This window comes from Podarcis pityusensis, assembly GCF_964106645.2.
Source record: "Podarcis pityusensis genome assembly, chromosome: 9".
NCBI lineage: Eukaryota > Metazoa > Chordata > Lepidosauria > Squamata > Lacertidae > Podarcis > Podarcis pityusensis.
This window is the reverse complement of record NC_138034.1, coordinates 25,955,456-25,967,504: the sequence shown is the minus strand read 5'-3', so window position 1 is coordinate 25,967,504 and position 12,049 is coordinate 25,955,456. Positions and strand designations below refer to the sequence as shown.

General features: G+C 40.8%; 1 protein-coding gene and 1 long non-coding RNA gene across 4 annotated transcripts in view; one reads left to right on the top strand and one right to left on the bottom strand.

The window, feature by feature from the left end:
- LOC308485154 (uncharacterized protein) overlaps positions 1-12,049 on the bottom strand; it is an 81,025-nt gene that overhangs the window by 1,638 nt on the left and 67,338 nt on the right. The gene's annotated exons all lie outside the window — the stretch shown is intronic.
- LOC308485166 overlaps positions 1-12,049 on the top strand; it is an 86,558-nt gene that overhangs the window by 27,890 nt on the left and 46,619 nt on the right. For 2 of the 3 annotated variants that reach the window (XR_013990437.1, XR_013990438.1), the window contains exons 3-4: positions 1,195-1,308; positions 5,363-5,501. This is a non-coding gene — a long non-coding RNA (uncharacterized lncRNA). Of the gene's footprint in view, positions 1-1,194; positions 1,309-5,362; positions 5,502-6,141; positions 6,517-12,049 lie in introns of those variants that run through there. The other variant, XR_013990439.1, reaches the window with a different exon arrangement.

The following is a 12,049-nucleotide window of genomic DNA, read 5'->3' as shown; positions in this document are numbered from 1 at the left end:
AAGGTGTTTTACTCTGTGGTAATTCCTGACAGAATTTCAGAGACTGTTCACAACTGAGGGGACCAAACCAATTGCACTGGTAGATAGGTTCAGAAGCAGCCATCGTAAGGAAAGAACAAGTTAAGAACCAAGCCATATTTCACAGCATGGGTTTGCTGACTCAGGCAGTGAAGAAAGCACATCCATCCTTAAAAATGTGCACTTCTCAAATTCTCCAATGCAGTTCTCCAGCCAAGTAATGTGTGCAAAATCCATATACTATAGTATAGTGGATAAAAACACATGCATTAAGGAATACACCAAACAAAACTGAATTATTAGGGGAAACTGTTTTGCAGTAATGTATTGGGTAAAATGACATATGTATTAGTAGAAATTAACACCAAAAAGCTGATGAATTTTCATGAGGACATAAGAAAAATAGCAAACTGATGTGGAAATGTGGAGAACTGAACGTAAGTTTGGAAAAATTAGAAACTGAGAAAACCCAGAATTGACCAATTCACCCATAACTAGTTTCAAATCATGCTCTCTACTAAGCATTTTTTAAAGGTACAAAAGCTAAGCATAAGCATGACATGTGAACTTATTCATTAGCTGATTGGTCTTTTCTGAAAAAATGATGTTGATGTTGCCTTCACAGAACAAGACTTTCCACATACCTTTTTTCCTGGATAGTCAGGTATGCAGGATTATGACCATCAGTTTCGAGGCCAGGGCAATCTAATTTATGACCCATCCAGGATCGTTTTGGGGTTTTTTATATGAAAATGAGAAGTTGCACAAAATGCTGCAAAAACCTAGCTAGCTATTAATCTATCACTTTGAAAAGTGGGATATACACATTTTAAATAAAGGGACAGAAAATATTGCTTTTGTTAATTGGCAGCCTCCAAGAGCAAGTATTTAAAGCCTACCTTATAAAGCATGGTTAAATGTATTGTCACTTCACAGGACTTTTATTGCTATTGCTAATATGCCTGAGCTCCCAGTTTCATTAAATACATCACCCTGCATTGACAAGATCTGCTCCTAATAGCATGAAGCGGCCCACTGCCAGCATTTAATTTATTGGCCATCGTTTATATGACCAAGCCTTACAATAATTAAAATGCAGGCATGACTGCTGCTAAATGATATTGCTTTCAGTAGCTCATTGCCCATGATATGTCTTCGTATGTTAATGCATTTCAGAAATTCAAGGGACAAGTGAGGCTCTGCGGAAAACAGCAACGTAGGGTGTGTTTCTGGGAAGGAGGGTCTTTAAAACACTCCCTTCTCAAGCAGGCACCTTCCCAGATTGTGCAGGTGAGAGAATGAGGGAATAGGAAGATGCCTCTATATCTATTTCTGTGTATCTTTACAAGTATTTAAGTGGGACCCCACTACAAAATGGTGTTTGTGTGTGCATCTGAACAGAGTGAGCAGGTGAAAGAGTAAGGGAATGGGAGCAGATTTCAAAAATCTATAACACTAGATAGGTGCTCAGTTTACAACGTGATGAAAACCACACGAAGGAGAGAGGTGGCACACTGCCAAGCCATGCCTCTGTCAGTGCATCGCTTTGCATTCTTTACAACCCTCCATGCATTAGAGGTTAAAGGTCTGAAGCTGCGAGCCTCCTGCACTCATGGAAGCTCTCCGTACTATTTGGATTCCTATATAATCAGGGTTCTAACTAGGGATGTGAGAATCTGCTCCTTTCAGGTTTTTCCAGTTTCTCACTTTTCTGGTCTGAAGTTGACTTCTCTATATTTCTCTGTATTTCTACATTTCCCCTACATTTCTACATTGTATATAAAAAAGGTCCTCAAGAAACTTCTACAGCATTTCAGTGTGAATCTCTCCTAATATATACATGCAAATATACAGTTCTTATTCTTGCAAACCAATTTCCCCAAATATAATACATTTTTGTATATTATCTTCACAAATCTATGCATTTAATATATGCACACTTTACCCAGGTGTATGCATTTTGTACATATTCTTTCGCAAAACTCAGAAGAAAATGCTGGACTAGATGGGCCTTTAGTCCAATCCAAGTCCAGTCCAGTCCAGCAGGGCTGTTCTTGCATTATTCTAAAAGAAGCAGACCTTGTTGTGTTAGAACATTGCCATGCCTGCTGACATCTATATCTTAACACCTTTGCGTTGCTGTTAACAAATGAGGTTGGAGGTAAAGCCAACAGATGTGAATGAACTCATTATGTAACATGGTAGCCCCAACAAATTTGAATCACACCAGGTTCTTTCTCAGGGGAAAACTGACAAATCCAGTAAGCTGGAAACTGCTTCCTTCCCTTTATACTTGCTTGCAGCAGTCAACCTTCCCCAAAAAGAGTGCAATGTGAAAATGCAGCCATTTCCAGCTTACTAGTATTTTATATTTCCCTTGAGGAAGAACCTGGTGGGATTTGAGACATATTTGGACTACAAATTCACTGAACACATTGTTCAGTTTTACATCTGTTTTCTCCAAGGGAGTGATACACATCTCCTTCTTACAGACAAGACCTGGAAGTGTAGGGGAGAAATATCTCTGTGTCCTTTGTATTTACATCCACAGAAAAAGAGGACATGGGTCACCCATCCAAAAAAAAGAAAAGAGGATATAGATTTACATAAATTTGCATGTGCTAATTTGAATATTGTGATTCAAACTTAATTACTATTATTTTAATGGAAATACTATTTATCCCTTCTTGTTGTGCTCTCTCTTTAAACTGGACTTGGACTCTGGCCACATCCCTCCAAATTTCCTTTCCTCTGTAAAACCGAATACATTTCATATGTTCATCCTACTTGCATGCCTGCTTTCCCTGCTTCTTTTGGAAGCTGTGGCCCCTCACATTTCAGCGGAGAGACTTCCTTCTGAGTAAACAAGCATAGCATTGCATTATCATTTTCCTAGAGTTCAAGAGGACTTACACCATGATAGGACAGATTTTGCTAGTAAAGGAAAAGAGCACCCTGTTTGCTAGAATCTGAGCTCAGATGTGCAGGCTGGGTCTGTAAGGCAATCAAGACTTGCTGTCAACAAGTATTAGCAATGGGAAGAGTTTACCAGCAAACTGTAGTCAACAGATTTATGTACACATCATGCTATCTTCACAAGCATTTCCTGCCTCTGTAGATAAAATTGAAGCCCTACTTTGACCTGGAGGTTGATTCAGTTGAAACGTGACATTTGACCTTAGCTCAGTGGTACAGCAGACAGTCTCTTTGCCAATTATTTTTTATTGATTTTCCCATTTTAACCCAATTATACCAATTATTTCCAAATTAATACAATTTTGTTCACGTGCTGCAGACAGTCTCAATTTAACCCCTGGCATTTCTTTTGAAAAGGGTCTCAGACAGACCTTTGGAAATCCTTGCAAACGAGAGCAGATTGAGTAGGCAAACCAACAGTCTGACTCAGTCTAAGTGGGATTCATACACTTCTAGGCCACATAAATAATATCTACAAGTGGCACACTCCAGTCAAAAGGTATGCAGAGGGTCACTTGGGAAAAAATCCCTTAGAGACATCATAGGAACAAGTTCAGCGGTTCAGCAATTGCATCATATTCATTACAGCAGGCAGAAACCAGGAATATCATACTCGTGTAAGCATTGCACTTGTCTGTAATTGCAGTGCAGAGAGGGAGGGAGGGAGGGAATCGTGGAAGTTGATCTGACATAGCCCTATTCCAAATCTAACTTGCATGACTCTCCAGTGGAAGAATGCAATCTGCTGGACTAATGTAGTCCAGCTATTCCATTTTCATTCCCTCCCTCCCTCCCTCCTCGTGCTTCTGCAGTATGTTTACAAGCAACCAACAGCTGCTAGGATGCCAGCAATTGCTCCCAAGGGATTACAATTAATAGTAAATCTGTATTGTAGCTGGTTCTCCAGGAGGACCTCCTCCCTTCTTGAGCATGCTTAAGGGTGGCAGCTAAATCTCACTGGTGACTCAGCTACTCAAGAGATTTGGTCTCATTACTGTAAACTAGCCTATTAAGGTAAAAGTGTTGTCTTTTACCTAACAACATGCCAGAAAGGAAATAGTGTGTTGCAGAGGGAGAACAGGACATTTAACAATGTAACAATACTCCCTAGGAAAAAAAATGGTTTGATTTGGTAGAAGGGGAAGGGGAGATCAGGATACTGATTTATGAATGGGACATACCACAATGTCATTGACATTCCAGAAATATAATTGCAATTTACAGTAAGAATCCTAAGTGTGATTGATATAACTCTAGAATTAATTGCATTGTAGGATGTCTGTAGTGGAAGAGAGTCTACAGTAGCCATCTCCAGACAGTCACCTGGAACATGAAAAGGTTTAAACTAGCTGTAGGCAGGGGCAGACTGAGGACAAAATTTGGCATCCCTCCCCTGTTTTCTGTTCTGCGCATGCTCTCAAGTGCATCCCCTCGGCTTGGCACCCTGTGTAGGGGAATCGCCTGCACTGCCCTAAATCTAGTGCTTCTGTAGAAGCATGCCCAGAAGCCCCACCTCGCTGGCCTCAGGCATTCTGCCTCTCAGACCTTCAAGCATTTATGTGTGTTCTGCTGAAGGTATTTATATATCACCATGCAATTGGGAACCTCAATAAGGCTTGATAACCTTGATAAACATGGAAGCCGGAACACAGATACAAGACCATTTCAGATCTTTGTACAATGGTCTGAGAGGAGCCTGTGTGGACACTGGGTATGGGGCTTGTGCCTATGTACCTGCCTCTCTACCCATCCAAAAAAAGACCCTCATGAATTCAGGCAAATGCATGAAGAGGGATTATATAAATAACGCAATTGCCTTCACTTGCAATACTGACATAAAGCCTGCACAATAAAACTGGATTCATCTTCATAATGCCTTGTAAACCACTCACAAGTCTATTCTGGCATTAAGTGGTACAGTATATATATTAATACCTAATAATGGTGATGTTTTGCATTACTGTACTTTGTATACACTGCAGAGGTTTGGACTAGATGGCCCTTCCAACTCTATAATTTTATGGGGTTTGTTAAAAAAAGTATAGCAACTACTTAAATTATATATATCTATCTCTGTAGCCTATCCATAAACAGATGCCTCAATTAAATTTCTCTGAGGAAGCATGTGTTAAATGAATGTAAACCATTTTTGTGCACTGTTATCAGATCAAGGTGCGATTTTCACTTAAGAGTGTGTGTAAATCATTTAAAAGTATAATTTTGTTTCGAAAAGAGGGAGAGTTGCTAACAGTTCTAAGCAAAGACTCATGTCTGGCAGTTTAAAAACATGTGCAAAACCCCTTTGATTTACTCCTCATAAAGATGCAGGCAAATTTCTCTATCTCTCTGCCTGCCTCCTTTCTTTTAGCATGTTTTGAAACAACAGCTGTACAAATTTGCTATGGATTAAAGCATTTTGGCTTGCTAAATGGCTTGACGACTATTGTTACAGGATTGCATAAAGGAAAGAAAAACTAACTGATCCACATGCTATCTCATAAAGACAAGTAAGCTCAATATTTTATATTTGTAGAGTGCTCTGGGGGAAAGAATATCCCTTTTGTAGCTTTTGCAGTTGTGCCAGACTTCCTATGATGAATGAGACCAAATGCATGAGCAAAACTGTATCAAGGGGCTTGGAATAAAGAAAGTGTTCCTCATTGGACTTTAGAAATAGGATGACTTTGGCCTCTCTCATCTGTAAAAATGTAAAATATATGAAGAAATTCTGCAGCATTTTCCTTCTCTTTACACATTAGGATAATGAAAAACCTGTTTAATTGACCGTTAACCAGTGACTGTGCTTTAGCGGTTATAATTACCCCAGCTAGTATCTATAGGGGTGTGAGTTCTCCCATGATAGCAGCCAAAAGAAACTATCACACAGTGGCAGAGCATCTCCAGTTAAAATGGTAGCCAGCCCTTATGTCAGCACCCAGCAAACCTGGGTTTCTGCTGGGACCCATATGTACTGACTGAGTCCATGAGGTCTGATGCCTTTCTTGTCTCCCTGAAACCCCCAATCATTAAATCCAACCCCTGTCAACTATGGAGGTCAGACTGTGATGGCCTTTTTGGAGGGGTGGCAATTGGCTGTTTGGCTCCAACTGGCCCTGAGTGGCCACCATCTTGATTTCTAAAATGCAGTGCCCAATGTCTGCCACAATTTCCAGTGTCAGAGGATTTTTTCTGCTAGCAAGCAACATGGAAAGTGGTGCAGTGCAGCTCCACTTAGCTCCGGTGGCGGCAGCGGCTTGCTTGTCCCGGGTGCCAGCAAATCACGTTACGCCACTGCCAGTAGTAGCTTTTACATTGTGTGAAAGATCAAACAAAATGTGGAAATTAACAGGTAGGGAAATATTGGGAAGCTGGAATAAACTGTCATGTGAATGCAACCTGAAAGAAAATTCTTCGTCTCATATCACAGGCTCATGAATGAGCTTTTCAAAAGGGCCAGTGCCAGACAGTGGACTAGATAGGGGATTCATTGTGAGGACTGTTTCTTTTTTATTAAATCCTAGAGAGTATGAATTATGTATTGACTTCTGCAATGGTACTCTTTTTAAAAAAATAAAAATAAAAATAATTTTTATTGAATGATTTTATGTCACAAAAAAACATTACAACCATACTACCACTAAATGGTACTCTCCTATTATGTATGTACTGTTTTATATACTCTCCCACTTTATAATTATTTGTTTCATACTCTCTGTGTTTAAATATTTGTAGCGTATTTCCTCTCTTGCATAATGTTTAGATTTTGTAGTATTTTTCAAATACTTACCAAATTTGTTTTTGAATGCTTGCTACTCTACAAGTTTGGGAAATCGGTGTGTTATGATTCTTTGCCCATTAACATCAGTAAATAAAGCCACAGTCTGATCAGCAAGTATGAACTCAAAGAGCTAAATGCCTCAAACTTTTAATATGATGATGCACTTAATTAAGCATCCTTGGGAATAATTAAGTATGAATGAGTCCATATATAATTAAGGAGACAAGTTTTATGATTGATGTACACAGAACTAATTTACCACCTCTGAATTGCTCCAGCACATAGGTATGATTATGCTCCTATGCCTAATTGCTGATACACTCGTTTTATTTTTCAGCATTTCTCTGTGTTTAAATGATTGCTATGTTTTGTCTTCTCACAAAAGTAGGACTCTAATGGAAAAACTCATATTTTTATCAGTCAGCATTTCTGTTACTAACTTTAAGAAAATGCTAAATTAAAGTGTTCTAAGGGCTGCTTATAATAACAATCTGTTTCTGTACATGCCAGCAGTCCTGATTGTCCCTGGGTACATTTTCATGTTGCAAAATGTAACTTGTGAACTGGCTGATGACTAATATAGTTAGTAGTAATTAATGTCCCTGATCAAAGTAGCTGTTTCACACCCAGTCACTGCAATCCTAGTATATTCGTGTGTGCATCACTTTACACGCAAGTTGTTGACATCCATCTGTCTCAAGAGACAGTGTGTATGGAGGTCCTGGGCCACCTTAGATGACAAGACCCCACTACTGGCCTCACAGATGTGGTCTAAAGGAAAGCAGAACAGTATGTTTGACACCAGCTTCGCTGCAGGAAGGAGGTGTACAAGGCTCCATCCAACCCTCTTAGGGACTTCACTCCGGATATGTGTAGGATTTATTCCTTAGCCTTTCCATCTCCCAAAGGTGTCCCACAAGGCAGCAGTGGTTTGGGTTCAGGTTCAGAGTTTTCCTTCTCCAAGTTGGGCTACCTTCTCAGGTTGACAAGCCCCATCTGCCCCTCCCTTTCCTAAACAGCACACACAGAAACTGCCTTCTTGACCATTGGACCCACTATTGGTCTCCTCTGCTCAATGCACTAGAGCCTGTCTTCACATGCAGGGGAAGTCCCTAACTCACTGAAGGTTTGAGACCTATCAGCCAGCCTCACCTGGTTCAGTCATCCAGTCAAAGCCGTTCCTAGGGTGTGGTCACTGTCACATGCTGACAGCATCTAGGAGCCACAGGTGAGAGTTGAGTGCAGGGTGGGGACCAAAGGTGGACAAACTACCCCAGGAGGAACACAATGTGTCCTCCACCAGAACTACTACCCCTCCCCTAACACCCCATATGCACATAAGAACATTCCTGATAATAGCTAGGAATGCTCACATAAGAAAAATCTGCTGGATCAGGGCAATGGCCTATCTAGTCCAGCATCCTTTTCTCACAGAAGCCGACCAGATGCCTGTGGGAAACTGACAAGCAGGATTCAAACACAAGAGAACTCTTTGCTCCTGTGGTTTCCAGCAACTGGTATTCAGATGCATTGCTGCCTTGAACTGTATGTTGTACTCTATGAAGTAGCCCTAGCATTTTAGTGGTGTCAACAACATGTCTAGATATAATGGCTATGCACTATCTTTTCATTCAGAGGACCATGAAACTAACTGTTCAGTTTTGTGGTCCATCAAGTTGAGGAACCTCTGTTCCCACTACCGCCATTCCACGGTTGTAGAAGAGGCATAGTGGAAATGGAGGGAGGGTGTGATGGGCCCTAAATCAACTTGAAAGAGGGCTGCATTTGTCCAATCCTGCACAGCTATCCCCTCCCTTTCACAACCAATTGCATAGGTGGAACTGGCTGGAAACATCACTTTAGATCATGTAGTGCAAGTTCATTGCAGGACAGTTTCAATGAGATGGCTGCTGTTTCTTTAGGAAATTATTCAACATTAATTCAACTCCATTGAGTGTCAGATTAACTTGGTATATTAAGTTTAATGGCTGAAAACAGCTCCCTTTTTAAAATCCTGCTGTTTTGACAGAGCTGGAGAATGAAACTAGGCCTGAGGTTTTAAAAGCCCCAGAAAAGAACAAGAAAGGAAATACATGCTTTACACTCTTTAAAAACCTCTTTTGACTAACTGCTCCCTCTAAAACCTATGTTCATGGCATCAAATATTTACCAAATGGAGGTTTAAACTGCTACAAAGGGAGTCTTGTCTCGAATGTACAGGAAAAGTGAGTTGGGGAAAAAGAACAGCTAACTTGCTTGATTTACAGCTTTCTGCAAACTCGGCTTCTAAGCACATCATAGCCTGGAATGGCATAAACAAAGTAGGCTGGTCTCAAATAATTCTGCAGGGTGAGCCTCATTGAAATTATGTGATGAAACACTTTGAGGAGTGGAAGTTTTAAAAATAGAAATCTTTAAAACAAGGCCTCTGTTTCGTGGTTTCTCAAACAATTGGTTTTAAACTGATGGTTTGTCAAAAGCTTTCCCCCTTTCAACATTTATCCTAGCTTCTTCTCTGGAGGCTTTTCCAAACAGTAAACAAGCCAACCAACCACACTTTACTTTTTGGAGCCACATTGCAGATGTATTTACTTTAGAATCTTAAACTCATTTAACAGTCATTCCCTCTGCTCTGACCAAGGAATTCTATTTCTTTGAATAAGACTAGAGATCTAGCCTCTGCACTCTCACTCTTCACTCATTCAGACTGGCCGTCTAAAGCTCTGTGATTGAAGGAAACCCTCTAGGCCGTTATACCGGTCTGAGTTTGGTCAGCTGACTCACCTGGAAATAGGCAGCTGACTTCACAAGCTAATGAAGACACACCAGCATCTAAAGAAACTATCCTCCCAAGTCGGCTTCTCAGTCTTCTGGCTACCTCGTTGCTTCAGCAACAGCACCATCCACTGTGTCATGTGTTACCCACTATCGACCTCCAGCCAGTCCATTTGGCCTATCTGACTATTTGTGTCAGGCTCAAAGGCCTAACACTATTAACCTACCTCCTGATGGAGATTCAGTTGTAGACTTTCTTCCTTCAAACACACACACGCTGCGAAATGCATCTGTTCAAAGAAGGAACACTAGCTAAAGTTGCTATTTCCTGCTGCTGAGTCAGATACCAGTTTTTGCATATTATTTTCTGGTATACATTTTTCTTCTTCAAAACTGAGTCATCTTGAGCATATGGAGAAGGCAGGATATAAAAATTAAAATAATAAAATAAACATTGCTGGTAAGGATGCACACGTTCCCATCTGCATGGCAAGGCTCGTTTCCAATACTGTTATCACACTGCTCGAAAAAAATAATGGAGGATATGGTTATCAACAGTTACTAGTCATGATGGCTATAATCTCCCATATCAAAACCAGTATGCCTTTGAATAGGAATTGCTAGGAAGGGCAGGGTTGCTATTCCACTCATGCCCTTCTTTTTTTAAAAAAATAATTTTTATTAACCGACCAATCAAATCAAATCAAATCACATCACATAAATTCCGAATTACAAAGCCGAATTTTAAATTTTGTTGAGGGGACCCATATTTCAAGATCCGAAGGGGGATTCTGATCATCTTCTTGCTACTGCGTTAATGTCCAAATCAGTCCAAACAAAGTTCATAATTCTATCCAGTCTTATCTTGCTGTTTCCACATCTCATCTTGTTCGTATATTTTCTCTTTTTTCTTTATGATCTCTTCTGATAATCTCCTTAAGCTGATAAACACCAATAATAATCCTGTGTGAATTTTTCCGTTCATCCAATCCTCAAATCGAGATGGTTTCCATATATCATCGTTCATAGATAACATCGCTCTTTCCATCATTAATCACAGAACTGTCGTTCTTAAGTCCCTCTGAGGAGTTTCACCCACAATATAAAAACAGCTCTATTTCTCTATTTCTCCTCCCAGACTTAAGTCCTCCGACAGAACTTCCCAATATGGTGACGGTATTTTTAACTGCGTCATTCCAAAGCCCTTATACATTCCACGCTCTTCTTAAAGCATGCTTTGGTTAGAAAGTTTATCTCCACACAGACATAAATCCACAGCTTAAGTCCTTCAAACGACATTTCTGACTTGTGGGGGGGGGGATTCTTGTTTAATCACACAGAGGAAAGAAAGGAAAGTTTTTTCCCCCTCCCCCATCCAGTCCTTTTGCCATACCGAGTCTTGGTGTATCTTCATCTGGTTAATTCTTGTTCTTCCGACTCGTCTTGTTTATCAGAGATCTCTTCTGTTAGCAGTCTTTACTCCCCCTCCTTCCTTGAAATATGTGCATTCGCTTCATCCTAATCGTTTCTTTTGAAGTTCTTGCAGCTAGGCGCGGATCAGAGGCAGCGTCCAGGAGCGCCGATATCCACAGAAGGGCATTCTGCCTAGTGCCCCCATCCCCACAAATTCGGGGGTGGTATAGGGCACAGCAGGCAAGGGCAGCCCCCCCAATCCTGGGGGGGTGTAGGGAGGCTATTTACTCCCATCACAGCCTCCAAATTACCTCGTGTGGGTCGGACAGATGTTATTGTCAGCCATCTTCTGATGCGCCCCTAGTGGCCCCCTGGACTCATGCCCTTCTTGGGGGCATAAGCATCTAGATGGCCACTATGAGAACATTATACTAGAGACTAGATGGGCATTTGGTATAGTTAAGAGCAGCCTTATGGCTTACTATCTAAATGCACCATGGCTATACCTGGATGGGGGGGCAGTAAGCTTAAGTAATGGAAAGGTCCAATTCACCAACTTACACATAGAGACCGTGCCTCCCTAGCCTAATTGCTTTTCTGCCAAATACAATATTGCTCATAAACATGCCTTAGGCACAAAACATTTGAAATCAGTCCAATCCAGTATGTTGTTTTTGTTTAGCCCTGTGCCTAATGGGTAAGGTCCAATGCGGCTTTTGTTCAGAAATCTATATAGCATCTCCATACAAAAAGTGAGGAAAACAAAAGCTGTCACTATGCCTCAGAAAGCGCTCATTTTCATTCTTTTGTTATAGCTTCTGCATTCTTAGTTTTCCATAGAACTCCTAGCTTTTTGGGGGGGGGGGGGTATTTGATCCCAAACAAATGATTTGTGCATTCCCCTGTAGTTTTTTGATGGACATAGCCAAGTAATTGGCAAGTAACCAGTTAGACTTCTGCATAAAAGCTGCCACCAGGATTTGTTGAAAGTGAATCATCCTGAATGAACATTTGCATGAGGCTTCTTTGTGTGTTATGAAAAGAGGACAACTATTCTGAACTCATTGGTTCCCCAGCCTGACTTTGCCA